Source organism: Bactrocera neohumeralis, unplaced genomic scaffold, assembly GCF_024586455.1.
Source record: "Bactrocera neohumeralis isolate Rockhampton unplaced genomic scaffold, APGP_CSIRO_Bneo_wtdbg2-racon-allhic-juicebox.fasta_v2 cluster11, whole genome shotgun sequence".
Lineage (NCBI taxonomy): Eukaryota > Metazoa > Arthropoda > Insecta > Diptera > Tephritidae > Bactrocera > Bactrocera neohumeralis.
The window spans coordinates 14,094,143-14,120,813 of NW_026089624.1; the positions used below are offsets into that span (position 1 = coordinate 14,094,143).

Sequence of the window (26,671 nt, forward strand, 5' to 3'; positions counted from 1 at the left end):
TTGTCATTTGTTGGATCAAAGTCTGGTATTGTTTCTGCTATTTCACGCACCGAATAATTGTTTCGCGTTACAGTTGCATTCGAATTTGCAAAAGGGGAAATGTTATTGACGTTTCTATTTTCACTGTTGCTTGTGTTTTCAATTGGCACACTTCGAGGTTGGGAATTATTTTGCATATATGTCATCACACTGTTCGCTATCATCACCCGTAACTTGTTCGTTTTCGTCCTCTTCGATTTCATCCGACCCGATCGTTTCACTCAAACGACTTATGAGTGTTGCCTTCGTACCTGACGTTGAGCAATTTCGTTCTGACAACTGCCGTTTAAGTTGCACTACACTCAATGATACAATAGCTCTCATTTTTATAAAATCAAAAATTTATGTACTTCGTTATATGTATATTATGTACTTCGTTTTTGCATATATGTACACACGAGTTATAGATTAAAAAACGTTGTTTACTGTTCGGTAGTGAGCATCAGTCTGACTCTGCCATCAGATCAGCAACTCGAGTCTGCCCCAATGTGTGGGTGTACCGCACATTCCAACAGACTCCAAATATGCTGAGTCTGCTGTTTTGGTCACGTACTGGCTGATCATGCGATGTGGTGCACAACTGCATGCCGTCAGACGTAACCTGAGATGTAACTCCCCCAGAGCCACTCTGAGAAGTCTCCTGACTTCTTTTATTTATTATTTTCAAACTTATCTTTTCATTTTTTCTTTTACATAAGTAAATAGTAACAATAATTATACTTATTAATATTGTTATAATTAGTGAGGCACTTATGCCATAGGATACGTTCTTATGATATTTTAGTTCCTCTATTTCTTTAATGTTCTTGAAATGATTTGGTAATAGCTTTGGTTTAAAATTTTTAAAGGATGTATCAGCCTATCAACAAATTTAGTCTTGCTGTTACTAAATTTTTCGTCATTAATTTTAATTTCACATTTCTCAAAATTTAATATATAGTTATTTTGCAGTACAAAATCTCTGTCATCACAATTTTGTATAAGTTTCAAATTTTTTGCATTCTTGATGATTAAAGTATCATCGCTTATTTCTTGTATTATTGTAGTATTGTTATATTTAAATTCACAAGCGTTAATAAAAATACAATTCCTATTTAATTTTAGTTTTCTTAATAACGTATTATCTTCATATTTATAATGTTTTTTATTTATTGTTACAATTTTTTCATCCTCATGAACTATTTGCAATTTTCGTTTATTTGGTAGAGGCATAATTAACTTTACATATACACTTTAAAAAAACTCTTTGGTATTTGAATGGCGAACACAAGTGCTTCATTTTTGAAAGCTACTGCTCCAACCTTGGCCAGTTTCATCTATGTCAAAGTTATCTATTTCTTCTTTAGTTAACATCCCCGGATGTATTAAATTGTTTTTAGCGGCGGCTATATTAGTTTGAACTTCATGTATCTTCTCTTCTATATGTCTTAATTTATTCATTTGATCATTGTAAAGAACCAATTTCGCTAGCTCTCTATCCTCCTTTTGTATCTGATTTATTTCTTTTAATATTTTACTCCTGTCATTCTTTACTATTGTTTTCATTAAATTAATTGACTCGTTAAAATGCTCATTTATTATAATCTGCTTATTGATATTTGTAATTGCATCTGTACTTCTAAATGACTAATTATATCCTGTCGGTCCTCCTCGTCCATTACCCAGAACAACCATTTATACGTTGTCCCTCCAATTTTAATTAAACCTCTCTTCTTTCTTTCCTCTTCCTTGGGAGTAATCGATCTAATTTTTGCTTTAATTACTTTAATTTCGTTAAAAAGAAGTGCCGTGTTACTTAGGTCTGCTTGTCTTATGTTTTCTTCCATTTCCTCCACCAAACTTGTTAGCTCTTTAGGGTGTATAATATGTAGTATCGTATTTACTTCGTCAACGATTTCTACTTCGTCGAGTTGGATCATGGTGTATCCTGCTTCTTCAACTATTGGTGTCACTTGTAGGAGTGCTGCCACCAATGTCATAGTTACTAAAAAAAACAGAATTATCCCCATCATCTGTAAAAATAAAATTATTTTATAACGGTTCTTTTTTTTGTTATGTGTTATAATCCCCATTAAATGCCCTTAAGCTAAATGCATCTTCATCCCTCTCGTTTGGGTTTTCAATATTTGCCCATTTCATTGGTCTGTAGTGGACGTAAACGTTCTGTAGTGGATTAATTCGGTAATACGGTTGATCTTTATGCCGTACTCTTTTGTAATTTTTTATCGGTCCGGTCGATCTCAGTTCTATATAGTCTTCTCTGTACCTATTTCTATTGTGTATGGTGAGTTGTTTCTTCTGGTCTATTGTATTTTTTAAAATGGTTGGATCAATACTATTTCTTGCGTTATTGGGTGTACATTTTATGGTTGAGTGATAGCGATCATTATAGTTACCTATATCGATCTGTATCCTCATTTGTGTTGAGAGACTTGGATCCTCAATTCCTGTTAGTTTTTCTAACAAGGTTGAGTGTAGCCTCTCAATGTCTGCATTACCTGTATGAGAGTTTGGTTTTGTTAAGTGTACTTCGACTCCTTCTGTATTTAAGAACTGAATCAACTGTTCGGCCCTGAATTTGTTGTCCATGATGATCTTCTTTGGTTTCCCAAATTTCGTAAAATGTTCAATTATGATGGCCTTCTTTGCCCTCCAATTTCTGTCAATTATATTGTATGCTGCTGCAAATTTTGTTAGTTTATCAATTACTGTGACAAATGACTGCTTTTTAAAATGAAAAATGTCCACATGTATTATTTCATTTTTATCTGAAGGTGTCTCTGTTAATTTGAACTTCGGCTTTAACGGTTTCCTGTCATATTTAATTTGCTTGCATTTTTCGCAATTACCTATAATTAACTGTACATGTTCCCTTAATTTTGGATAGAATATTTTATCTTTAAGTGTATTGTAAGTCTCGTTTATTCCGCTATGCATTGACTCATTGCTATGGTAAAGTGAAATTTGTTTATGCAGATCTTCTTCTTGTATAATTTCTGTTGCTCCTTTTGTACATTTTATGAATTGCACCTTGCTATTACAAGAAAACATGCTTATCAGTAGTAGTTGAATTTTGTGATAATCGGTCTCCTCTACTTCGGAAAAAATACCCACTTTGCCCTTGTCAATATGTCTTCGGAAAATATTTTTCAATATATTCTCCGTATCAATAGGGTTGATCTCAATTACTTTCCTTCCATGTATTACTTGAACTTCAGTTTGGGGACTATATGTTATTAAAATTTGGGTCTTATACTTGTTAACAATTTCTTCTTTTATAGAGAAGTGTTCTGATAGTTTCTCTTCTGCGGAATGTATTGTATCTGACATTTTTAAATTGGATTCTTTTTCATTACTTTCGTCGATTTTTGGAGAATTTTCAATTCGGCTTAAAAAATCTGCTACTACATTATTTTTCCCTTTCTGATGTTCAATTTCATAATTAAACTCTTGCAGTTTCAATAGCCACCTTTGCTGCCGTTGTGAAAACTCCCTTCCTTAATATTTATTATTCAAAAATACTATCGGGCAATGATCAGTTATAATTTTAAATTTTGTTCCATATATGTACGGCCTAAAATAGGTTATTGAATATATAATGGCTAGGAATTCTTTATCTGTTGTAGCATATTTCTGTTCATGGTTATTTAAAGTTCTGCTAATGTAGCACACTGGCTGACCTTGTTGAGAAAGCACTGCGCCTATTGCGTAATCACTTGCATCCGTTGTAATAGTAAATTCCTTATCATATTCAGGAAATTTTAAAATTGGATGTGATGATATTAGTGATTTCAAATTTTCAAAACTAGCTATGTACTGCGGATCTCTTGAATTTATTTTATAACCCTTTTTTAAATATTTAATCATTGGATATGCAATTTTTGAATAGTCCCTAATGAACTCTCTATAATAACCAGTGGCTCCCAAAAAACTTTTTAATTGTTTTTCGGTTCTAGGTATTTTCAAATTTAAATTATGTTCCTTAAACTTTGAAAAAATTTTCTCTAAGGAGTTTAAATGTTCCTCCAATGACGTTGAAAAGATTAACACGTCGTCCAAATAAACCACACATATCTTATTTATGTATTTCCGTAATATGTCATTCATTAGTCGTTGAAAGATAGCCGGAGCATTTTTTAGTCCGAAGGGCATTCTTATATATTCGTATAATCCCACCGGAGATACAAAAGCTGTCTTTTCAATATCCTTTTTATCCACTAAAATTTGATGATAACCTTTGCTAGATCAAGAGTGCTGAAGTACTGCGCCTTGCCCAACTTGTCTAAGATTCCATCAATGTTTGGCAAAGGATATTTATCATCGACAGTTATTTGATTTAGTCTACGGTAATCGATTACTAAACTAAATTTTTTATTGCCCATACTATCACATTTTTTTGGTACTTTGATAATAGGTGAACTATATTTACTCCTACTTTTCCGAACTATACCTTGTTTTTCTAGCTCCCTAATTTGCCTTATCGCTTCTTCCTCATGTTTCGGAGGTAACCTATAAATTTTTGAATTAATTTGCTGGTTTGTGGTTGTCCTTATTTCGTGGACCACCATGTTTGAGTTTGTCAAGGCATCGCCTTCTTTATACATCAATTTTTCATACTTATTTAGCAATTTTTCAACCTCCTTTCGTTCATTTGGTTTTAAATGATCCAGTTGAATGTTTCTTTTTTTTTTTCTAGAACCGGTAACTTATAATGTTCAAAGCTTGATTTTTTCATAATACTAATAGTAGAGCCTGGGTCTACCAATGCACACCATTTTTTGTTAAACAAAGTAAGTGAAATTAATATTTTATTTTGATTTTCCGAGGCTAATTGGTAAAAAATTCCTCGTTGTTATTCGTTTCCTCTGTCCTGCTCACAGCATCAACATCCATGGGTGTTGGGCCATTTGAACGTCATTGATTCTCCTGCTTAACTCACTAATGCTACCTACTCGTAATGTATTTATTTTTTTCGTTATAGTCATCTGATCTTTTCTTGGCTTAAAATGTTGTTTAAGTTTTATTTTGTAATCTTCCCAACTAGCTGGTGGGGCAAGATACAAATATTTTTTTGCTTTCCCGTTTGAATAACCCCTCAGAATCCTATCTGTAGCCTCAATGAAATTGGCCGGCATTACCCTCAAAAGAATTTACATACTTTAAATCTTTTTCAATACGTTGTCTTATTGACCTCTGATTATTTATTGCATTTAATTCTAACAATTGAGTAATTGCTACTACACAGTTTTCTAAATTCCTATTATTATGAGCCATATTATTTAAAATGTTTTCTTAAAATATCAATATTTAATTTATTCTTACAATACTTTTCTGCATTATAGCTGCTGCTGCTGTTGTTGCTCTTTATGTTGTTGTTGTTGTTGTTTTTTTTTTTGCTAAAGCTGCTGCTGCTGTCTCCGCTGTTGATATTGTTGTTTTTTTTTTTGTTAAAGCTGCTGCTGCTCTCTCCGCTGTTGCTGCTGTTGATGTAGTTGGGTTTGTATTAAAGGTAATCCAAATGCAGTAATCCAATGGAATATTTTAGAGCTCACTTTTAGGGTTTTCAACAGTTTTCTTTATTTTTTCTCATAGTAATTTTTGTTTTGCACTTTTCACAAATTCTTTCACTTTTTGAATTTTGTTTTTGCTTTTGTTATAATTATGTGTTTCTAGGATTTCTGAAAGATTTTCGAGCCGGACCTTCTCCGACTAGACTATACCCAATGCTTGATGAGCCAGACATCTCCGGTGTCACACTCAAGCGTTGGTGAAATTAGGTAAAAGAAATGCCGTTAATTCATTTCTGACTAGCATACAGGCTCTGTTTCTTCTTGCTTCCTTGGTCGCCAGCAGCTTACGGCTCTTCGTCCTCATTCAGAGATCCCGTTTCTAGTCAGCCACGGTTCCTGGATCAGGACGACATCGACCTCTTCTTTTTCCAAACGAAGCAGTAGATTGGCTGAGGCCGCTTTTGCGTGTTGGAGACTAATCTTGAGGTACTTCAACCTTCAGACTTTCCTCCAGGAGCGCTATTTCAGCGCCCATGGATTATCGACCCTCACCTCCTCAAACAATTGTTCGCGGTTGAAGAAGGAGTCGCCAATCGACGAACCACGCCTGAGAGATACGGCACATTTTCTTAGGTTGTTTGACCATCACCAACGCCGCCCGCCTCATGCCACGCATCTGCAGCTTGAGTGCCACCGTTCGCGGTTTTTTCCCAAGGGTGGTTTCTCCCTCATGCGACCTTTGCCGCTTAATTGCTGGTTCAAGTCTGTTCATTTCCGGTCCAGCCCTATCGGTCTCGCTCTCGCTCAGCACCTTCTTGGCCCACTCAAGTGTATTAGCAAGCTGCTCAGATACCTGGCCAGCATGCTTACCACCGTAGCGTTAAACGATTTTGGCCGCCAATCGGCAGTCAGATTTCAGCTTCCTTGCTAAAGCTGCCTTACTTCTGCCCCTATCCCTTCATAATTCTAGCAGAGGTTCCTCTGCTAATGCTGACGATTCCGCCGCATATGAAGGCTCCACCCTTCACTACTTCTAGTGCCGGCGGGTTTGCGCCGGCTTCCCCCATCCTACTCCTACCCCTACTGGGGTCTTAGTCCTGTTGCTGCAATTACCCAGCGACGGTTTCGACGCCATAGGAGCAGCAGCCCCGCCTGGGATAGACTTGGGTGCCGATTTCGACATCCTCTCACCTGTCTTCGTCGCCTTTCCGTCGTTTGTATTTTTGTTGTTAGTTGTATGTATTTTCCATGCAAAAAGGGTCCCAACTCAGAGCCGCTATCCGTCCCACGGAAAGGTAGTCGCCATTTATGGTCCCAAGGTTATTTCAGTGACTATGCTAAGGCGAGGATTGACGTATGCCCTTATCAGGCAATACGTTCAGAGCCGACCAGCATAAAGAAGGATTCGTCTCAACTTACACCTGCCGCATCCTAGAACTTCACAAGATTGTTCCAATTTTTCTGCCATGTTTAAGACCTTCACTAAGGAAATTCTACATTTGTTTTTGATTTAACAAAATATTTGTACACTTCTACTTACCTTTTATTATGCCACTATTCCTTTTGATAATAACACTTAAAAGATTTTTTAACTACACGTGTACCAATGACCATTACAATTTATGAAAATCGCACGACATTATAACGGTAAAAATTATGGCACATAATTGCAGTAACATGTGTTTTTGTTCTTCTTCTGACACTGCGAAGCATTGCCACTACAAACCATTGCTTTTCGAAATAGTTAAATAATATTAAATTTAGTTGTTTAAGCACTTAACAATGATATTCGATAATATTTAGTATTAATATCCGAACATTTCTTATGACTTCCGAAAACTGGATATTATCCAGGACACCCTAATGATTATTGGCTCATTTATATTTTTATACCCTACCACTCTGGGGATCAGGGTATTATAAGTTAGTTTTGCCCCAAATGTTTGTAACACCTCGAAATATGCGTCCGTCCGTCCGTCCGTCCGTCTATATTATAGTAGGCCACGCCCGACTTTAGCCTTTCCTTACTTTTTAATACGCTTTCATTAGGTTCACTTGTATGTATGTATGTTTGTAACTTTTTTAAGTGATGCTGAAACCTAGAATATTTGAGCGACACTGTAGGAAGGCGATAGTAAGTTTAAGCACCTCACCAAAAAGACTATATAAAACTAGTTTTGGTGATATTTGAATAGCATACTGAGTTGGGCGTCGACCGTCCATAAGATTCAAGGTTGTACCAGAGAACGTATATTTATAAATATACGATATATATGTTATAAATATACGTTCTCTGGTTGTACAGTAGATCATGCAGTAATTTATCTGGGCTCTCGACTGTTTGCTGCTGGACAAGCTTATGTAGCACTTAGTCGTTGTAGATCTTTGGACAGTGCTCGAATTGAAGAACTAGACTGTTCAAAGTTGACAGGTAAAACCCCATGTAACATTGAAGCTTTAGAAGAAATGATTCGATTAAGAAGTAATAATTCGTAAAGTTGTGAATAGAACTTGGTCGCAAATAATATAACAATAAGTCAATGAAAGGTTACGAGTAGATATTAAATGCTGCCTAATTATCGATTTACTTAACCCATACTACATGTCATAGTTCATATTTTAACAAATTTGGGGTTTTTCACATCAAACTAAAAAAATAAAAATAAATGAAGTTTAAAAATTTTTTTTTTTTTCACTTTTTAGTTTGATATGTTTTAAAAGCGTGTTTTTTAGTTTTTTTAAACTATATTTATTTTATAAGAATATTGTAGTTTTGCATGCATTTTGTTGGCATATTAAATAATATCTTGCAATAATATTGGAAAATTTCTTTATAAAGTATAGCAGTAGGTATTAAACTGCAGTTATGTTAGTTAGTGAAAAATTTTTTGGTCCATCTGCAGATACGTTGAAAATGTTATGGCGTTTTCTGAGATAACGGTACTATATACAATCACATAATTTACACACAAGATGCGACATGCCTAAAGAAGTCCCATAGTGGTCCTAACTCAATTTCGGAAAAAATGTCAGTTCCGTTAGTTGGTCATGCGAGCGACGATATGTACGGCCTGAAATAGGTTATCTATATATATAAAATTAAGTGGCAAACCTTCCTGTTCGCATACTTCTCCTAAACGGCTTGCCCGATTTAAATGAAATTTTCAGGGGTGATTGGGGTCTGTTTGGAGGGTGCACATAAGAAATTTAGTGTGGGTATCATTGCACGTTTTGCAAAAAAAAAAAAAAAAAAAAAAAAAATGATACATCCCGCCTATACAAATTCTCATGAAATAATGTTTTGCCGCAAGATTGGCAGTCCTGTCAAATGCCTTTTACCAGAGAACGTATAATATAGAGAAGGTTCAACTACGAACAAGCGGGTAAACTGTCAAGAGCCATGAATTTTCTATTAGTGGATTTCTCGAGTAGGTCCTTGTGACATTTACTACAGTGGCCATATAAAGGAGCGCAAGTTTGGTGTAGGATTCGTGGTGGGAGAGAGACTCCGTCGCCGAGTACTATCATTCACTGCGGTGAATGAACGTCTAGCCACAATCCGCATCAAAGCGAGGTTCTTCAACATATCGCTGATTTGCGCCCACGCCCCGACGGAAGAGAAGGACGATGTGACCAAAGATGCCTTCTATGAGCGCTTGGAGCGCGCTTATGAGAGCTGCCCCCGCCACGATGTCAAAATCGTGCTTGGCGACTTTAACGCCAGGGTGGGCAAAGAAGGTATATTTGGCACTACGGTCGGTAAATTCAGCCTCCACGACGAAACATCCCCAAATGGGTTGAGGCTGATTGACTTCGACGGGGCCCGAAATATGGTTATCTGTAGTACTAGATTCCAGCATAAGAAGATTCATCAAGCTACCTGGCTGTCTCCGGATCGAAAAACTACCAACCAGATCGATCATGCTGTGATAGACGGAAGACACGTCTCCAGTGTTTTAGATGTGCGTGCGCTCCGACTCCTAACATCGACTCGGACCACTATCTTGTTGCAGCTAAGATTCGCACCCGCCTCTGTGCAGCAAAAAACACGCGCCACCAAACACAAGGAAGGTTCGACGTCGAGAAGCTGCAATCACAACAGACAGCCGAACGATTTTCTACTCGGCTTGCACTCCTGCTCTCTGAGAGCACTCGTCAATAACTCGGTATAAGGGAACTGTGGGACGGCATTTCAAACTCCTTACGCACAGCTGCAACCGAAACCATTGGTTTTCGGAAAGTGCAAAAGAACAGCTGGTACGACGAGGAGTGCCGTGTCGCAGCGGAGAGAAAACAGACTGCCTACCTCGCAACGTTACGATCGACCACTACACGTGCGGGATGGGATAGATACCGAGAGTTGAAGAGGGAAGCGAGACGCATTTGTAGACAGAAGAAGAAAGAGGCTGAAATGCGTGAGTACGAAGAGCTTGATAAGCTGGCCGACAGGGGTAATGCTCGAAAATTCTACGAAAAAATGCGGCGGCTTACGGAAGGTTTCAAGACCGGAGCGTATTCCTGTAGAACCCCCAAAGGTGATCTAGTCACTGATGCCCAGAGCATACTTAAATTATGGAGGGAACACTTCTCCAGCCTGCTGAATGGCAGTGAACGCACAACACCAGGAGAAGGAGAACCCGATTCCCCAATCGATGACGATGGAGCAGACGTTCCATTACCCGACCATGAAGAAGTTCGAATAGCAATTGCCCGCCTGAAGAACAACAAAGCGGCAGGGGCCGACGGATTGCCGGCCGAGCTATTCAAACACGGCGGCGAAGAACTGATAAGGTGCATGCATCAGCTTCTTTGTAAAATATGGTCGGACGAAAGTATGCCCAACGATTGGAATTTAAGTGTGCTATGCCCAATCCATAAAAAAGGAGACCCCACAATCTGCGCCAACTACCGTGGGATTAGCCTCCTCAACATCGCATATAAGGTTCTATCGAGCGTATTGTGTGAAAGATTAAAGCCCACCGTCAACAAACTGATTGGACCTTATCAGTGTGGCTTCAGACCTGGCAAATCAACAACCGACCAGATATTCACCATGCGCCAAATCTTGGAAAAGACCCGTGAAAGGAGAATCGACACACACCACCTCTTCGTCGATTTCAAAGCTGCTTTCGACAGCACGAAAAGGAGCTGCCTTTATGCCGCGATGTCTGAATTTGGTATCCCCGCAAAACTAATACGGCTGTGTAAACTGACGTTGAGTAACACCAAAAGCTCCGTCAGGATCGGGAAGGACCTCTCCCAGCCGTTCGATACCAAACGAGGTTTCAGACAAGGCGATTCCCTATCGTGCGACTTTTTCAACCTGCTTTTGGAGAAAATAGTTCGAGCCGCAGAACTAAATAGAGAAGGTACCATCTTCTATAAGAGTGTACAGCTGTTGGCGTATGCCGATGATATTGATATCATCGGCCTCAACACCCACGCCGTTAGTTCTGCTTTCTCCAGGCTGGACAAGGAAGCACAGAAAATGGGTCTGGCAGTGAACGAGGGCAAGACGAAGTATCTCCTGTCATCAAACAAACAGTCGTCGCATTCGCGACTTGGCACTCACGTCACTGTTGACAGTCATAACTTTGAAGTCGTAGATAATTTCGTCTATCTTGGAACCAGCGTAAACACCACCAACAATGTCAGCCTAGAAATCCAACGCAGGATAACTCTTGCCAACAGGTGCTACTTCGGACTGAGTAGGCAATTGAGAAGCAAAGTCCTCTCTCGACAAACAAAAACCAAACTCTATAAGTCACTCATAATTCCCGTCCTGCTGTATGGTGCAGAGTCTTGGACGATGTCAACAACGGATGAGTCGACGTTGCGAGTTTTCGAGAGAAAAGTTCTGCGAAAGATTTATGGTCCTTTGCGCGTTAGCCACGGCGAATACCGCATTCGATGGAACGATGAGCTGTACGAGATATACGACGACATCGACATAGTTCAGCGAATTAAAAGACAGCGGCTACGCTGGCTAGGTCATGTTGTCCGGATGGACGAAAACACTCCAGCTCTGAAAATATTCGACGCAGTACCCGCCGGGGGAAGCAGAGGAAGAGGAAGACCTCCACTCCGTTGGAAGGACCAAGTGGAGAAGGACCTGGCTTCGCTTGGAATATCCAATTGGCGCCACGTAGCGAGAAGAAGAAACGACTGGCGCGCTGTTGTTAACTCGGCTATAATCGCTTAAGCGGTTTCTACGCCAATTAAGAAGAAGAAGGATTTCTCGGCTGGAGAAATTTTAACAGAAATGAGTGAACAGAGCTGAGAATTCAATGAAAATTATGCTCAGAAATATACATTGCTTTTGCAGACGCAAGTTGGCCTTTTGGCTTATATTTTTATACGTTTACATGCTATCATATCAATTCATATGAATATCATTTTGCGAATTTTTGTGAATTCATGCAAAATTGATAACATTATTATTAAATTATGCTATTTTCATGATAATATTTGTAGTTAATGTCCAAGTAAAAGCTACTTTTTAAATTTTTCTTATTTTTGATAATCTATATATGTATGTACATACATATGTATGTATACAAAACAAAGACGGGTTTGTTCGACAACTTATAACTCGAGATCTGCTGAACCAATTTTCATGGTTATTGATTCGTTGGATTTGTCTCCGCCCCGAATAGCAGAATGCATATTAAAAACAATGAAAACTAGATATGTGTAATGAATACTTAATCTTCTTATATATACTTTTTTCCATACTTTTTTTTTTAATTTTTGTTTGTTTTGTTTTTCAATATTTTTATTTGAAAATTATTTGAATTGTTCAATTTCGGTCGCTTACTTTTAAATTCCGGCTATTCAAAAGAAAAATTATTGAAAATTATTCAGTGAAAAATTTACGTGTATTTCTCACAAAGAGGTCGATTGCAGATTGAAATTTGATACGAAGCCACGAAGAGGTCGCCGTAATATCGGTCGGCGTTCTTTTTGCAATCTACGTATGGCAGCCCAAGAAAGGCAAGACAAGAAGTACTCCCAAAATGCGATGGCATACGTGCGGAATTATGGATCGCGGTCATTCAGCAAGCGATTGTCACGATATTACAGCACGACTTTTCAAACAACAGTTACGATGTTTCATGGACTTTATCTTGGAGTAATGTAGGTATATATGGTGCTGTTAGATGCTAGATGTACTATGTTGAGTGACAACAGAGAGGTTTGTCGCACGTACACATTAGTCATTGGATGGCGGATGGTGGTTACACTAGATCAAATTGAAGAAATCATTTCTGCGGAAATTCTTGACGCAGAGAAAGATTCAGTATTACATGAAGTGATGAAAACCAATATGGTACATGGAACTTGCGGACACAACAATCCCACTTCGGTTTGTATGTCTGACAATAAATGCACGAAACACTATCCACGTGCTTTTCTTTCGGCAACACAAATAGAAATGATGGATATCCAATGTATGAGCGTCGCTACCAGATGACAATGGTAGAACATTTAGCATTCAATTTAGAGGCGTGAATATAGAAGTTAACAACACATCGAAGTCGACAACATATGGATCGTACCATATTCGCCACTGTTGTCTAATTCACATTCAAAAGTCATGTCAATGTTGCATATTGCAGTTTGGTGTAATCGATAAAATATGTTTGTAAATACGTCACCAAAGGAAGCAACATGGCGGTTACTGGTCTTGAACGATACGGTCGATACGTGAACTGCAATAAAGCGCTTTGTAGGATATTTGTTTTTGTAATTCATGAACGTTTTCCGACTGTTGTGCGTTTCGCAGTTCTTTTGGAGAATGGCCAAAGAGTGTATTTCAACCCAGAGAATACAGTACAGACAGGGGAAACACCTCCAGCAACAAAATTAACAATTACGAGTTTTTTCTCAACTTTCGTCAGTGAACCGTTTGCGAGAACTTGCTCTATTCGGAAATACCTTGATATTATTCATACAATGATAATCACTGGAATGAAGTTCGCACACTTTTGGCGATGATCAGCCTTCAAATTCGCGTCAGTTATGGGATACGACCAAAAATTACATTGCCGAACACATTTTACATCGTATACGCTAAGAATTGGAAATGGGTAAATACCGGTTGATACTTCCGGAGGTTTGATATCAATTCCATGTGCCATTTATCAATTCACGAAAGATGGACTCATCAGGAATGTTTATACGAACATTGGACAAATTATCGTTAGTACGATTCCTTAAATGCATGCACAATGTTAGCTGGCAAAAATACCGATGTTGTTGACTTAAACTGGAAGATTCAATGTCAAATTCCGGGAGACTTGCGGTCATACAAATCGATCGATCATCTTGACAATGAAGACAACACCGTGAATTATCCAGTGAAATTTCTAAATAAATTCTTTGGAGAGGCTTATTATGCCACCGCATCATTTGCCTCTCAAAGTTGGATCTGTCGTTATGATGTTTCGCAATATGATTGTGACGCACCTATCAAATACATGGGGCAGAATGTTTGATTCTACGGATTTCTTTTGAGTTCTAACGATTTGCCATTTCAGTTCAAACGTATTTCGTTTCCAAGGAAAATTGCATTTGAAATGACAATCGACAGGACACAAGGATAGTCGCATAGTCGTGTGGTATAAATTTGGAAATTCTATAATTTTCACACGGCCAGATATACGTGGCGTGCTCACGATCCATCTTTTCTGTACACCGGAACAGAAACCAAAAATTGTTGTTTATCAAGCTGCGTTACATTGAAAAAAAAAATATATAGAAAAATCTCAAATAAATGATAATCAACACAATATGAATTTAAGACAAAAATTCAATCAATCAATTCAAAACACATAATTTCGCGCAGGACAACAGCTGCGGCGTCAACTAGTTGAATATATAATGGCTAGGAATTCTTTATCTGTTGTAGCATATTTCTGTTCATGGTTATTTAAAGTTCTGCTAATGTAGCACACTGGCTGACCTTGTTGAGAAAGCACTGCGCCTATTGCGTAATCACTTGCATCCGTTGTAATAGTAAATTCCTTATCATATTCAGGAAATTTTAAAATTGGATGTGAGGATATTAGTGATTTCAAATTTTCAAAACTAGCTATGTACTGCGTATCTCTTGAATTTATTTTATAACCCTTTTTTAAATATTTAATCATTGGATATGCAATTTTTGAGTAGTCCCTAATGAACTTTCTATAATAACCAGTGGCTCCCAAGAAACTTTTTAATTGTTTTTCGGTTCTAAGTATTTTCAAATTTTGTATTGCTGCTATCTTGTCCTGATTTGGCTTAATCCCTTCTTTTGTTAAGGTATGACCCAACAATTTTGTTTCTCTCTTTAGAAAACTACATTTATCTATCTGAATTTTTAAATTATGTTCCTTTAACTTTGAAAAAATTTTCTCTAAGGAGTTTAAATGTTCCTCCAATGACGTTGAAAAGATTAACACGTCGTCCAAATAAACCACACATATCTTATTTATGTATTTCCGTAATATGTCATTCATTAGTCGTTGAAAGATAGCCGGAGCATTTTTTAGTCCGAAGGGCATTCTTATATATTCGTATAATCCCACCGGAGATACAAAAGCTGTATTTTCAATATCCTTTTTATCCACTAAAATTTGATGATAACCTTTGGCTTGATCAAGAGTGCTTAAGTACTGCGCCTTGCCCAACTTGTCTAAGATTCCATCAATGTTAGGCAAAGGATATTTATCATCGACAGTTATTTGATTTAGTCTACGGTAATCGATTACTAAACGAAATTTTTTATTGCCCATACTATCACATTTTTTTGGTACTTTGATAATAGGTGAACTATATTTACTCCTACTTTTCCGAACTATACCTTGTTTTTCTAGCTCCCTAATGTGCCTTATCGCTTCTTCCTCATGTTTCGGAGGTAACCTATATATTTTTGAATTAATTTGCTGGTTTGTGGTTGTCCTTATTTCGTGGACCACCGTGTTTGTGTTTGTCAAGGCATCGCCTTCTTTATAAATCAATTTTTCATACTTCCTTAGCAATTTTTCAACCTTTTTTCGTTCATTTGATTTTAAATGATCCAGTTGAATGTTTTGCATTTTACTTTCTTCCAATACATATACTTGCTCTTGGATAGTTTTTGAATAAAACGGAATTTTTAAGCTCAATTTCTTCGTTTTCAATATCGATTATATTGAAATTATTTAATATGAAATTGTTTTCTAGTAGAAGATCGTACGGTTTTTCAAAGTCTATTTTCAACCATCTCATCCTGAGGGTATTTAAATTCTAGCGGACATGGTGTCTTAACTCTTTCGTTAGACGCTCTTATATCACCATTCAGTGTACTAATTATTGTTTTATTTTTTCAAGAACCGGTAACTTATAATTTTCAAAGCTTGATTTTTTCATAATACTAATAGTAGAGCCTGGGTCTACCAATGCACACCATTTTTTGTTAAACAAAGTAAGTGAAATTAATATTTTATTTTGATTTTCCGAGGCTAATTGGTAAAAAATTCCTCGTTGTTATTCGTTTCCTCTGTCCTGCTCACAGCATCAACATCCATGGGTGTTGGGCCATTTGAACGTCTTGTTTGTCGAGTGCCGTTCTGTATATTTTGTCTTGCTGAATTACCATAGCCGTTATTATTATTATTAATATTATTACTACGATATTGATTTGTATATTGGCCTGAATTTCCTGTCCGATAATTAGTTTGTCTCTGTGGATTATTTGGATGATAATTATTTTGCCCTGAAAAGTTAGTATTTCTTTGTGAGTATCGTCCCGAATTATTTTGTGCATAATAACGATCATTGGTTTGATCGCCAATATTTTGTCTCCTAAAGTTGTTTATTCTTTGATTATTTTGATTTTGGTTACTATTAAAATTTCTTGCCTTCTGATCAAATTGGTTTGAATTTCTATTTCTTGTTAAAAATATAGGATTTAACTTTCCATCGTCTAGCCCTATGAAACTGTATATAATTCCTGCTAACTGAGTCAATGAAATTGAGTGCCTTATTGCATAAGCACAAGTCCCCGATGTGATTTGCTTAATACGTTGAATAAGCATACCTGAAAAAATGTCCTTCATTGCTTCCCCGTTTTCATCCAGAGCTCCAAATTCGGTTATAGCATCAATTATTTCATTGATTCTCCTGCTTAACTCGCTAATGCTACCTACTCGTAATGTATTTATTTTTTTCGTTATAGTCATCTGATCTTTTCTTGGCTTAAAATGTTGTTTAAGTTTTATTTTGTAATCTTCCCAACTAGCTGGTGGGGCAAGATACAAATAATTTTTTGCTTTCCCGATTATTTTTAAGTCATACACTACTCTATAAACTTCCTTTTCCTGGTTTGAATAATCCCTCAGAATCCTATCTATAGCCTCAATGAATGCTGGCAATTGGCCGGCATTACCCTCAAAAGAACTTACATACTTTAAATCTTTTTCAATACGTTGTCTTATTGACCTCTGATTATTTATTGCATTTAATTCTAACAATTGTGTAATTGCTACTACACAGTTTTCTAAATTCCTATTATTTTGAGCCATTTTATTTAAATTGTTTTCTTAAAATATCAATATTTAATTTATTCTTACAATACTTTTCTGCACTATAGCTGCTGCTGCTGTTGTTGCTGTTTATGTTGTTGTTTTTTTGCTAAAGCTGCTGCTGCTCCGCTATTGCTGCTGTTGATATTGTTGTTTTTTTTTTTTTAAAGCTGCTGCTGCTGTCTCCGCTGTTGCTGTAGTTGTTTTTGTATTAAAGGTAATCCAAATGCAGTAATCCAATGGAATATTTTAGAGCTCACTTTTAGGGTTTTCAACAGTTTTCTTTATTTTTTCTCAAAATAATTTTTGTTTTGCACTTTTCACAAATTCTTTCACTTTTTGAATTTTGTTTTTGCTTTTGCTATAATTTTCCAACTCAAATGTATTATTTTGTTCTGATTTGGGATTTATATGATTAGCTGTATCTTTGCCACTTTTCTTTGAACAACAGTAATTTTGTTTAAAAATAATTTATTTAGCTTTTCTTTGCTAGCTGAGCGGAGCTGAGGGAGAATATAGAACCGTTCCGTTCGACTGCGCCAGTTATAGATTAAAAAGCGTTGTTTACTGTTCGGTAGTGAGCATCAGTCAGACCCTGCCATCAGATCAGCAACTCGAGTCTGCCCCAATGTGTGGGTGTACCGCACATTCCAACAGACTCAAAATATGCTGAGTCTGCTGTTTTGGTCACGTACTGGCTGATCATGCGATGTGGTGCACAACTGTATGTCGTCAGACGTAACCTGAGATGTAACTCACGCGCCGTTAAATCGAATGTTCAAGATGATGCACCGTTAGCCGTTATATCGAATGATCGAGATGATGCTCACTGTTTTACACGTTTAAATTGTAGGTCAAGTTATATCTCAAAAATTTCCATTTTTTATAATACAAGTTAACACACCATAGTAGCCAACAACAAAAGAACAAGAGCAACAACACGCTTCCGGACAACATTTCAATTCCACCGAAATCCCTGATGATGCGTCTGGAGCTGAGCGTGCGAAAATTATTTTTCAAACTGCAGAAGCCAGGTACTCCACTGCCAACGATATTGCTAACGACGCGCTCAACGAGTTGCGCGTGACAACAACAAACACCTATAGCTGCTACTGCGCTGGCAAGTCACGCGGCAGAGCGTGTGCAGTTTATTCAGACAGGTATTTAGGCGTAGTCGCCGCTGCAATAGTTTTAAAAAGTTCAGTTGTATTTACTCGCTTAGCTTTTACGGCTGCCCTTGCTCCGAAGCAAGGGAAATAAAGAACATTATAAACTTATACACAACCGGTCTTGTCATTTACACTTTAGGTTTATGAAATCTGCAGGTTAACGTTTTGCAGTATTTCACACGTATGTACGTAAATGCGTTTCACTAAGAACCGTATGTTCTTTTCGTTATACAAGCATGGTAGAAATAATGTCGTTTGAAAATGTACAGATTAACGTTTAGCACATTTTCCGTTTATTAATTTCCACACATATTTGATCACTAAATCACCGCAAAACCGTTTTCAAAATTGTGTACAGGTAAACGTATTGGTACACATTTGACGTTTGTACGCGTGAAGTAATCCTACATCTGATTTGAAAAGGTAAATTTTAAGATAATCGGACACTTTCCTATTGTACACAGGATGGTCGTTTTATTTATATATAAAATGAATAATTAAATTGTAGTTCGCAAAGTTTATTTTAAAAGAGGAAATATAGCACGGGAGGCTGCGTTCACTTTGGCGGTTGAAAGTCGAGTGTTGCTTTTGATGTGCCGGTGAAGCCACTCAGATAGGAAATAATATTTCGCATAGGGTTACCTTACACCATTATACTATTATCTCGGTAAATGATATCCTTGACAACTCGGAGCGGGCGGATCTGCGGATAATATTAGATTTAGATATTATTAGATTCTAAGATAACAATGTCTTTGCACCTATTGAAAAACTATATATGTAAAATTAAGAACTCAGATAATTGCACTATTAACATATTAGAGAATAAGACAAATATGAAGTGATAAACGAAAACAGCGCACCACTCCAAATACTTGAGATTGAGGTACGGAAATATCATAACAGAATACAACCACACGTACGTAAACGTAAAAGAAAGGGGACGAAATTAATAAAATTCAACTACTCTTCAATCACAACAATCGATGGAAAACAATATTCTAACCTGCAACAGGAATTCAAAGATGCCATATACAAACAACTTGACTAATAACTAGAAGTCCTACGCATCATCGAATCCAATGCCGATTATAAATTTAGCAATATTTAAGAAATGTCAACTTTCCTGATAACAATCGAGGAACATCCCGTCCAATACGCCTTCTTCTGCATCCTGGGGTTATGCACACCAGCATTACTTTTCTATGGTATAGACAAACTCTGAAAATGTTACATAGCAAAGAAAGCGAAAGTAAGAAGCAAAAGAATCGACGAAACGTATCAAATAGAACTATTCAAACTCCAACAAGAACAACATACACGTTAAAGCGAGGACGCTTCATTTTAAGGGGAGTTAGTGACTTCGTCACAAGGCACGTAAACAATGTTTCCACTAAGCATCATTAATAACAACCAAACATGCATTATCAAGAAAATTATTCCCAACATGTAAACAACAAACATATGGTAATGGAATAATTCACTGCGATAACCACCGCGTCTCAACAATAACGAACAAGTGATAACAAGATAACAGATACCGACTTTCAACAAACAAATGGCAAGCAGATAATAACTACCGCATCTCAACCAGATAACAGCAGCCGCATCTCACTAGTATAAATTAGTTATATTAGAGGCAGCTTTAAGAATATTAATAAAGTGTACGCATTTCTGCGAAGCAATAAAAATATATTTTTTTTTATCTTATATCAAGAAAATGATATTAACTCGCGCTGTTGTTTACTCGGTTATAACCGTGTAGCCTAATACCTGGTCCTTTCGTACTAAGATATTATAATATATTAAAGATAGAAACCAACTTGGCCGGTCTGAACTCAGTAGTGCAGAACGGAAAGTATCAACAACGAATGTGTTCGCTGTAATTTTGTCTATCCATTTTGTTGATGGGGTTGGTGAATAGGTGTGGGAAGTTGTGTTGTGTGGTGATGTATGAGTATGGTGTCATCGGATGTGGTGTATTGTGTTGTGTTTCCTTTCGGTGCACCAGTTTTTCCCAGATAGATTGAGGGGAAGCTTAACTCATTTAAACACTGCTAATTTTTCTGCCATTTGTAGACTTCTACAATGATCAGCACAAAACTACCTAGGCGACGCAATTATGAGAATGATTATTACATGATCTCAAATGCCCACATAAGAACATTAACCTCATGGCAATGTATTCGACAGATTGATAGACGGCATCAACATCAACTGATGATCAACAAGTCTACGAAATAAGAGAATTAGTGCTTGATAATCGACGATGAAGAAGTCAGAAGTCTTAATGGCATCGTTGGAATAGCGGATTGGTTAAAAAATCACTCAAGCGTTAACGTCTTTGAAACAATGCATTCCGACTACCAGGATGTTATTAATGCCGATAAGTCTTGGACATATGCTTACGACTCGGAAACAGATGATATATCGGCTGAATAGCGTGGCAAAGGTGAGCCGAAGCCAAAAAAGGTGCGTGGAGTCCCTACGCGCGGATGAAGTTATACTTCTTAGTGATCTTTCAAGAAATGCATACCATTTTGTATGAAAGAAAACTAGAAAACTTGAATTCACATTTTACAAAACAAAAACGATTTCATGAACGCAGGCGCAAATTCCACAAGCGATCTCGCTTCATTCATAAAAACAGAGGCCGTAACATCTCCCCGAGCATGTCTTTGCCAACAAGTCGTCTTTTCGCGACGCTGGCAAAAGCTAAAAATCATAAATTGCACAACTTTCTGGTGCTTCTCGCAAAAATCTGCGTCGATATGTATTCACGATCATACGTATACATACATACATACATATTTACGCATGTTTGCTGCTACAACGGCAAGGGTGACAATCGGCGGCCATTACTTTACTTATGCCATAGAAATTCTATTGCTACGAATATGGAAATGACAACGAAGTAATGCAAATATGCATATTTCTCAAGGTCATTAATTTCTTTGAAGAAATGAAAGTAATGAATGATCCTGAGAAGTATAGTCTTAACTTTTCACCGGCCAACGCAGAGCATTTCAACCAAAAGGAATTTATTCATTCAAATCACCACTCAGAAGTCATTTTATCCGTTGTAAGCGAACGATTTTCGAAGAAACATCATTTCTAATATGCCACAAGACAAAATTAGAAATGAACCTCACGCTGTCAGATAAAACGATATACCTCGTCATCGCGGGTCGATTTCCAAAAAATGTAAATGAAGACTAACTACAAAAATGATACTGTAAAGTATAGCCTTAATTTTTCAAAGGCCAACGCAGAGTATTTCAACCAAAAGATACGCAAAATAGTTGAGAATTCGCAGAAATGAAAGACAAACGAAAGAAAAAGAAGCATAACTTCAATAATGCACAAGCATACAAACATACATATGCGCACGCATGTGAATATGTCACCAACCAAAAATTGAAACATTGTTCTACAAAAACAACAACAGCATAAGCATGGCAACATTGTGTTGTTGGTAGAAAAGCTGAGCTGAGCCGAAAGAAACGAACAAACGATTGCCGATTGTTACCGCTTCGCTTGCTGCTCGAACATTTTCGCAGACAAGGTTGCGTTAGATTCATATTGAGCAAGGTTGCGCAACCTGAATCTATCGCAACCTTTTCCGAACTCGTATAAGAAGTATAACTTCAAAAAACCACGTCAAAGAAGGTCAAAAATCTACGTTATGTCATCAGTTTTCTTTGATTATCGAGGTATGGTGCACATTGAATTCCCTCCGTCCGGCCAAACTGTAAAGAAGCAATACTATACAATAGGGTGTTATATTTCCTTGGCGCTAAGCTATTCGTAAAATGAGACCGGAATTATGTGCACAACTCTAATTTTTTGCACTACGATAATACACCGTCGCATATTGCATTGATTCTTTGTGAGTTTTTCGTTAAATTTTCAACCAATATCGTGCTTCAACCACCGCATTTATCGGATTTAGCTCCGTGGGACTGGTTATTCAGCAAGCTTAAACCACGTAATTGAAGGAAAAAATCGTTGAACCCTCATTCAGAATTGGAACAAGGGGAAAAAGAGATGGTCGTACAAGGAAAAGAAAATAATACATTGGAGGATCTTGCTCGATCAAAGTGGCGTCGTTGTATATTATGCTATAAAAGAATTTCCAAAGAATCGGTTAGAGAAAAGGCTTCCAAAAAAACACCACAAACTACACCGAAATGTAAAGCGTGTGACAAATACTATTGTCTCCAATATTTCTTTGACTGCCATAAAATAAATAAAAGTCGCAGTGGGATTGACATGGAAATATTAGTATTCTTTTTTTTGTTTAATTGAAGAGATGTAAAAATATATTAAGTAAATCTATCTTAATATATAAAAATTACGTGTCATGTTGTTTGTTCGCGATGGTCTCCTAAACTACAGAACCGATTTTAGCAAAATTTATCACACTGTGTGCAGATAGGATTATAAAAACAATCTGTAATTAAAAAATATAGTGGAAGCTCTATTAAATGGACGTTCTATTAAGAAAGACATCTCTATTAACTGGACAGAAAGGATGGTAACCAGACATTGAGAAAGTAGCCATAAATTTGTTATTTTTTGATGTGAAATTTACTTGCATGAACATATTCATAATTAAACCTCAAGAACATCCCTTGGATTCTTATACCGACAAAAAAGTATTGAATAGTTTATTTATGAATAATAGTATAAAATGTATACCACAGCAACGCGTGGCCGAATCCAGTTGTAGTTATATATATATGTAGTATACTTACGTTATTATGGCCCTATGCCACAAAAATAAAAAAAAAACTCAAAATTGTTTAAAATTTGAGTGCGTCTTTATTTGTTAGATGGTGACTTAAGACTGAACTTACATTTTTATCATCCGCAGGAATGAATCTAAATTCTTTCTGTTGAAATATAAACCGAAATTGCAAACAAAGCAGTTTTACCATAGCCGCACTCAGAGCACTTGAGCATTTCATTGATTTCGTGTTCGTTAAGAGTTCAACTAATGTAGCTGATTGGATGTCCGTCTTGTGAGAGCACTGCTCCCAAAGCAAGATTACTAGCGTCTGTGGTTAGAATGAATTTTTTCGAAAAATCGGGTACCTTAAGGATAGGATTCTCTGAAATTAGACATTTAAATTTTTTAAATGTAGAGACATATTCCGGGTTGTAAATGTCGAGCTTTGTGTCTTTTTTCAAACACCTAGTCATGGGTTTGGCTATGTTTGCAAAATTCGGAATGAATTTGCGGTAATACCCTGTAAGTCCCAGGAAAGCTTTTATTTCCTATGGTTTAGTGGGGATTGGGTATTTTTGTATGGCTTTAATTTTCTCGGGGTAAGGTTTTATGCCGTCTGGTATCAGAATGTGTACCAAAAATTTTGTTTCTTGTTTTAAAAATTCACTTTTTTCGAGTTGTAGCTTTAAAAGTTAGCTTCGGCAAGTTTTTCAAAAACTAACTCGAGTGACTTCAAGTGTTCATCAAGGGATTGTTTTTTTTTATAGTAGGAGGAAGCATCGAAAGCCGGAGTGCGGAACTTTAATCCGCTAAACCTAACCTACTCCCAACTCAAGACACTCCTACGGAACCACCAGATAAGGTATTACTTCATGGGAGTGACAAGACATTTTACGTCTCCTCTATAACACGTACGGACTAACGCCTACTCTGCTGTAACTGTCTTAATGTAGTCATGATGGAAGTTGCCGCTTCGCGAACAGCTATCCACTTATCAGAGGACTTACACATAAATGCAGTCAATTTTTCCACTGTTAGGCTACCACCAAGTGCAGTTTCTAACTTTTTCCTTATGTTTCGAAACAGAGGACAATGGAAAAACACGTGTTCAGAATCTTCTATGGACTCCGCACACATCGAACAATACGGACTGACGTCATTTCGAAATTTGTATAGGTAGCCCGCTTAATATTTGGGTCAGGTGGAAATCAAGGTCCCCAAGTCGTCTACTTATCCACGTATGGATGTCAGGTATAAGTCTGTGGGTCTACCGTTCTTTAGTTGAGGCTTGCCACCGTTGCTGCCATATAGTTATACTCTTCTTTCTCTGTTCTCTCTTTTGGGTTTCTGTAATTGGCGCTGAGCTCGTCACCCTGGATGACTATGGGCGGCATACTAGCTAGTATTTTAGATGCTTCGCTGGAAATAGTTCGGAAAGCACTTGTTACCCTTATTGCTGTGAGTCTATGCACCTCATTTATTGTTTTGGCATACGCTTTTATGGTTAGTGCCTGTATCCATACTGGAGCTGCATAAAGTATAACTGAGCTCATAGCTTTTGCGAATAGAAGTCGGCGGCTGGAGTGCACACAGCCTCTATTTGCCATCATTCTTGATCACGCGTTATAAATCTTATTTGCTTTATTTGCTATGTTTGCTAAGTACTGTTTGATTTCAGTTTGGAGTCCAATATTACCCCTAAATACTTCAACTGTGTTTGTGAAGTAATTACGCACTCTCCTATAGTGAGATTTATTTTTTTTTCAATTTTCCTGGTGCTTATGAGCAATACCTCTGTTTTGTGCTCAGCCAGTTCCAAACTCTTGGAAGAAAACCATTGGCGTAGACCATTTATGCATTCATTACATTTATTTTGTAGGTCATCAAGTTGTTTACCTACTACTAGCACTATAAGGTCGTCCGCGTATGCAATTAGCTTAACGTTTTTAAGCTGTGGAATTCTTAGCACCCCATCATAAACTAGATTCCATAAGAGAGGGCCTAAAACAGATCCTTGTGGTACTCCGCTTGTAGTAGGGTTGCTCTTGATGCCTTCGGTGGTGTCGTAGATCAGTTTTCTATTTTTAAAATAACTCATAACGATATTTATGAGGTACTGAGGGGCGCGTATTCCATATAGGGCTTCGAATATGTTTTCCATTTAGCAGAGTTGAATGCATTCTTCACAGCCAGGGTGATCAGCGCACAATATTTTTATGTGCCACCTTTCCATCTTTTGTCACTTACTGCTCTTTTCGCAGTGTCGACAACTTCTTTCAGTGCATCGATAGTAGACCTCTGTTTTCTGAAGCCTTATTGTCTTTCCGATAGTCCGCCGGCTTCCTGGATTGCAATCTCCAAGCGGTTTCTTATTATGCTTTCGTACACTTTGCCCATTGTGTCGAGCATACACAGAGGTCGATGCGAAGAAGGTTCATCTCGCGGTTGTTTTGGTTTTGGGATTAGAACCAAACGCTGGACTTTCCAGGGATCGGGGAACATCCCTTCTTTTATGCATGCGTTGTACATTTTTGCAAAAAGGGTGGGCTTCGAAATTATGGCTACCTTTCGAGCTCTGTTTGGTATTCCGTCGATACCTGGCGCTTTGTTGTTTTTGATTTTTTTGGCTATGGCCAATAGTTCTTCTGTAACCAGTGTGGGTGATTCAGCATCTTCGTTTCGTTGCTCAGCGTTAGTAATCGGTTTGTGCGTCGGGAATAATGCCTCGATGACTTTCTCCATGAACGGAGCACATTTGGGTTGCTGCCGCTTATTTTTGAATTTGGACATACAGATTTTATAAGAAGTCCCCAAGGGTCTATATTCGGTTCTCCGCAGATCTTTTCAAAACAGTTCCTTTTGCTACGGGTTATAGCTGACTTTAAGAGCTTTTTGTGGCTTTTAAAAGCTTTTTTGAGACGGTTTTCGTTTTCGCCGCTTCGATTGCGTTGTAGGCGACGTCGAGCTGCGTGACAGAGCTTTGTCGGCGTGGCAATTTCTTCATTCCACCAGTATACAGGTCTTCGCTTATTGTGACATTTCGTCCTTCGCATTGTAGCGTCGCATGCTGCCACCAGTTCCTTTCGCAATGCGGTTACTAAGTGGACGCCGCCTGCGCCTGGTGCTATTGCTGGACTCCAGGCTGTCTCAAAAACGTCAGTATCAAAATCTGTTTGCTTCCAGCTTCTTTTTCGTGTAGTGCTCAGGCGTGAGGGTTCCTGGGCCCGATAGAACGAAACTTCTGCAATGATTGCCATGTGATCACTATATGTAAACATGTCTGACACCTCCCACTTAATGTGTCTGCTAAGTGCGTCATTTGCAAACATCAGGTCTATTATAGAGCCTTTAGTTCTTTTTGGAAGGTATTTTTGGTGCCGCTATTAATAATTGTGAGGTTCGTTTGGCTCAGGAATTCTAGAACTAGACGCCCACAATGGTTTGAACATCTGCTACCCCAAGCAGTAGACCATGCATTAAAGTCACCTGCCATTATTATCGGTTATTTGCATCTTCTTTCTAAAGATAATTCAAGGAGGAAGTGTTCAAATTCTCCAACGGATGCGCTGGGACGGGCATAACAGCTTACGAAATAAATTCCTCCTATTTGCGCCCATGTGAAACCATTTTTTGCTTCTCTGCAGCAAGATGTGAATGATTGTTCGTTGCAGG

At 37.6% G+C, this 26,671-nt stretch overlaps 1 pseudogene; it reads right to left on the minus strand.

Moving 5' to 3' along the window:
- Positions 1-21,323: 21,323 nt before the first annotated feature.
- LOC126766336 (small nucleolar RNA U3) lies at positions 21,324-21,517 on the minus strand (annotated as a pseudogene).
- Positions 21,518-26,671: the final 5,154 nt, after the last annotated feature.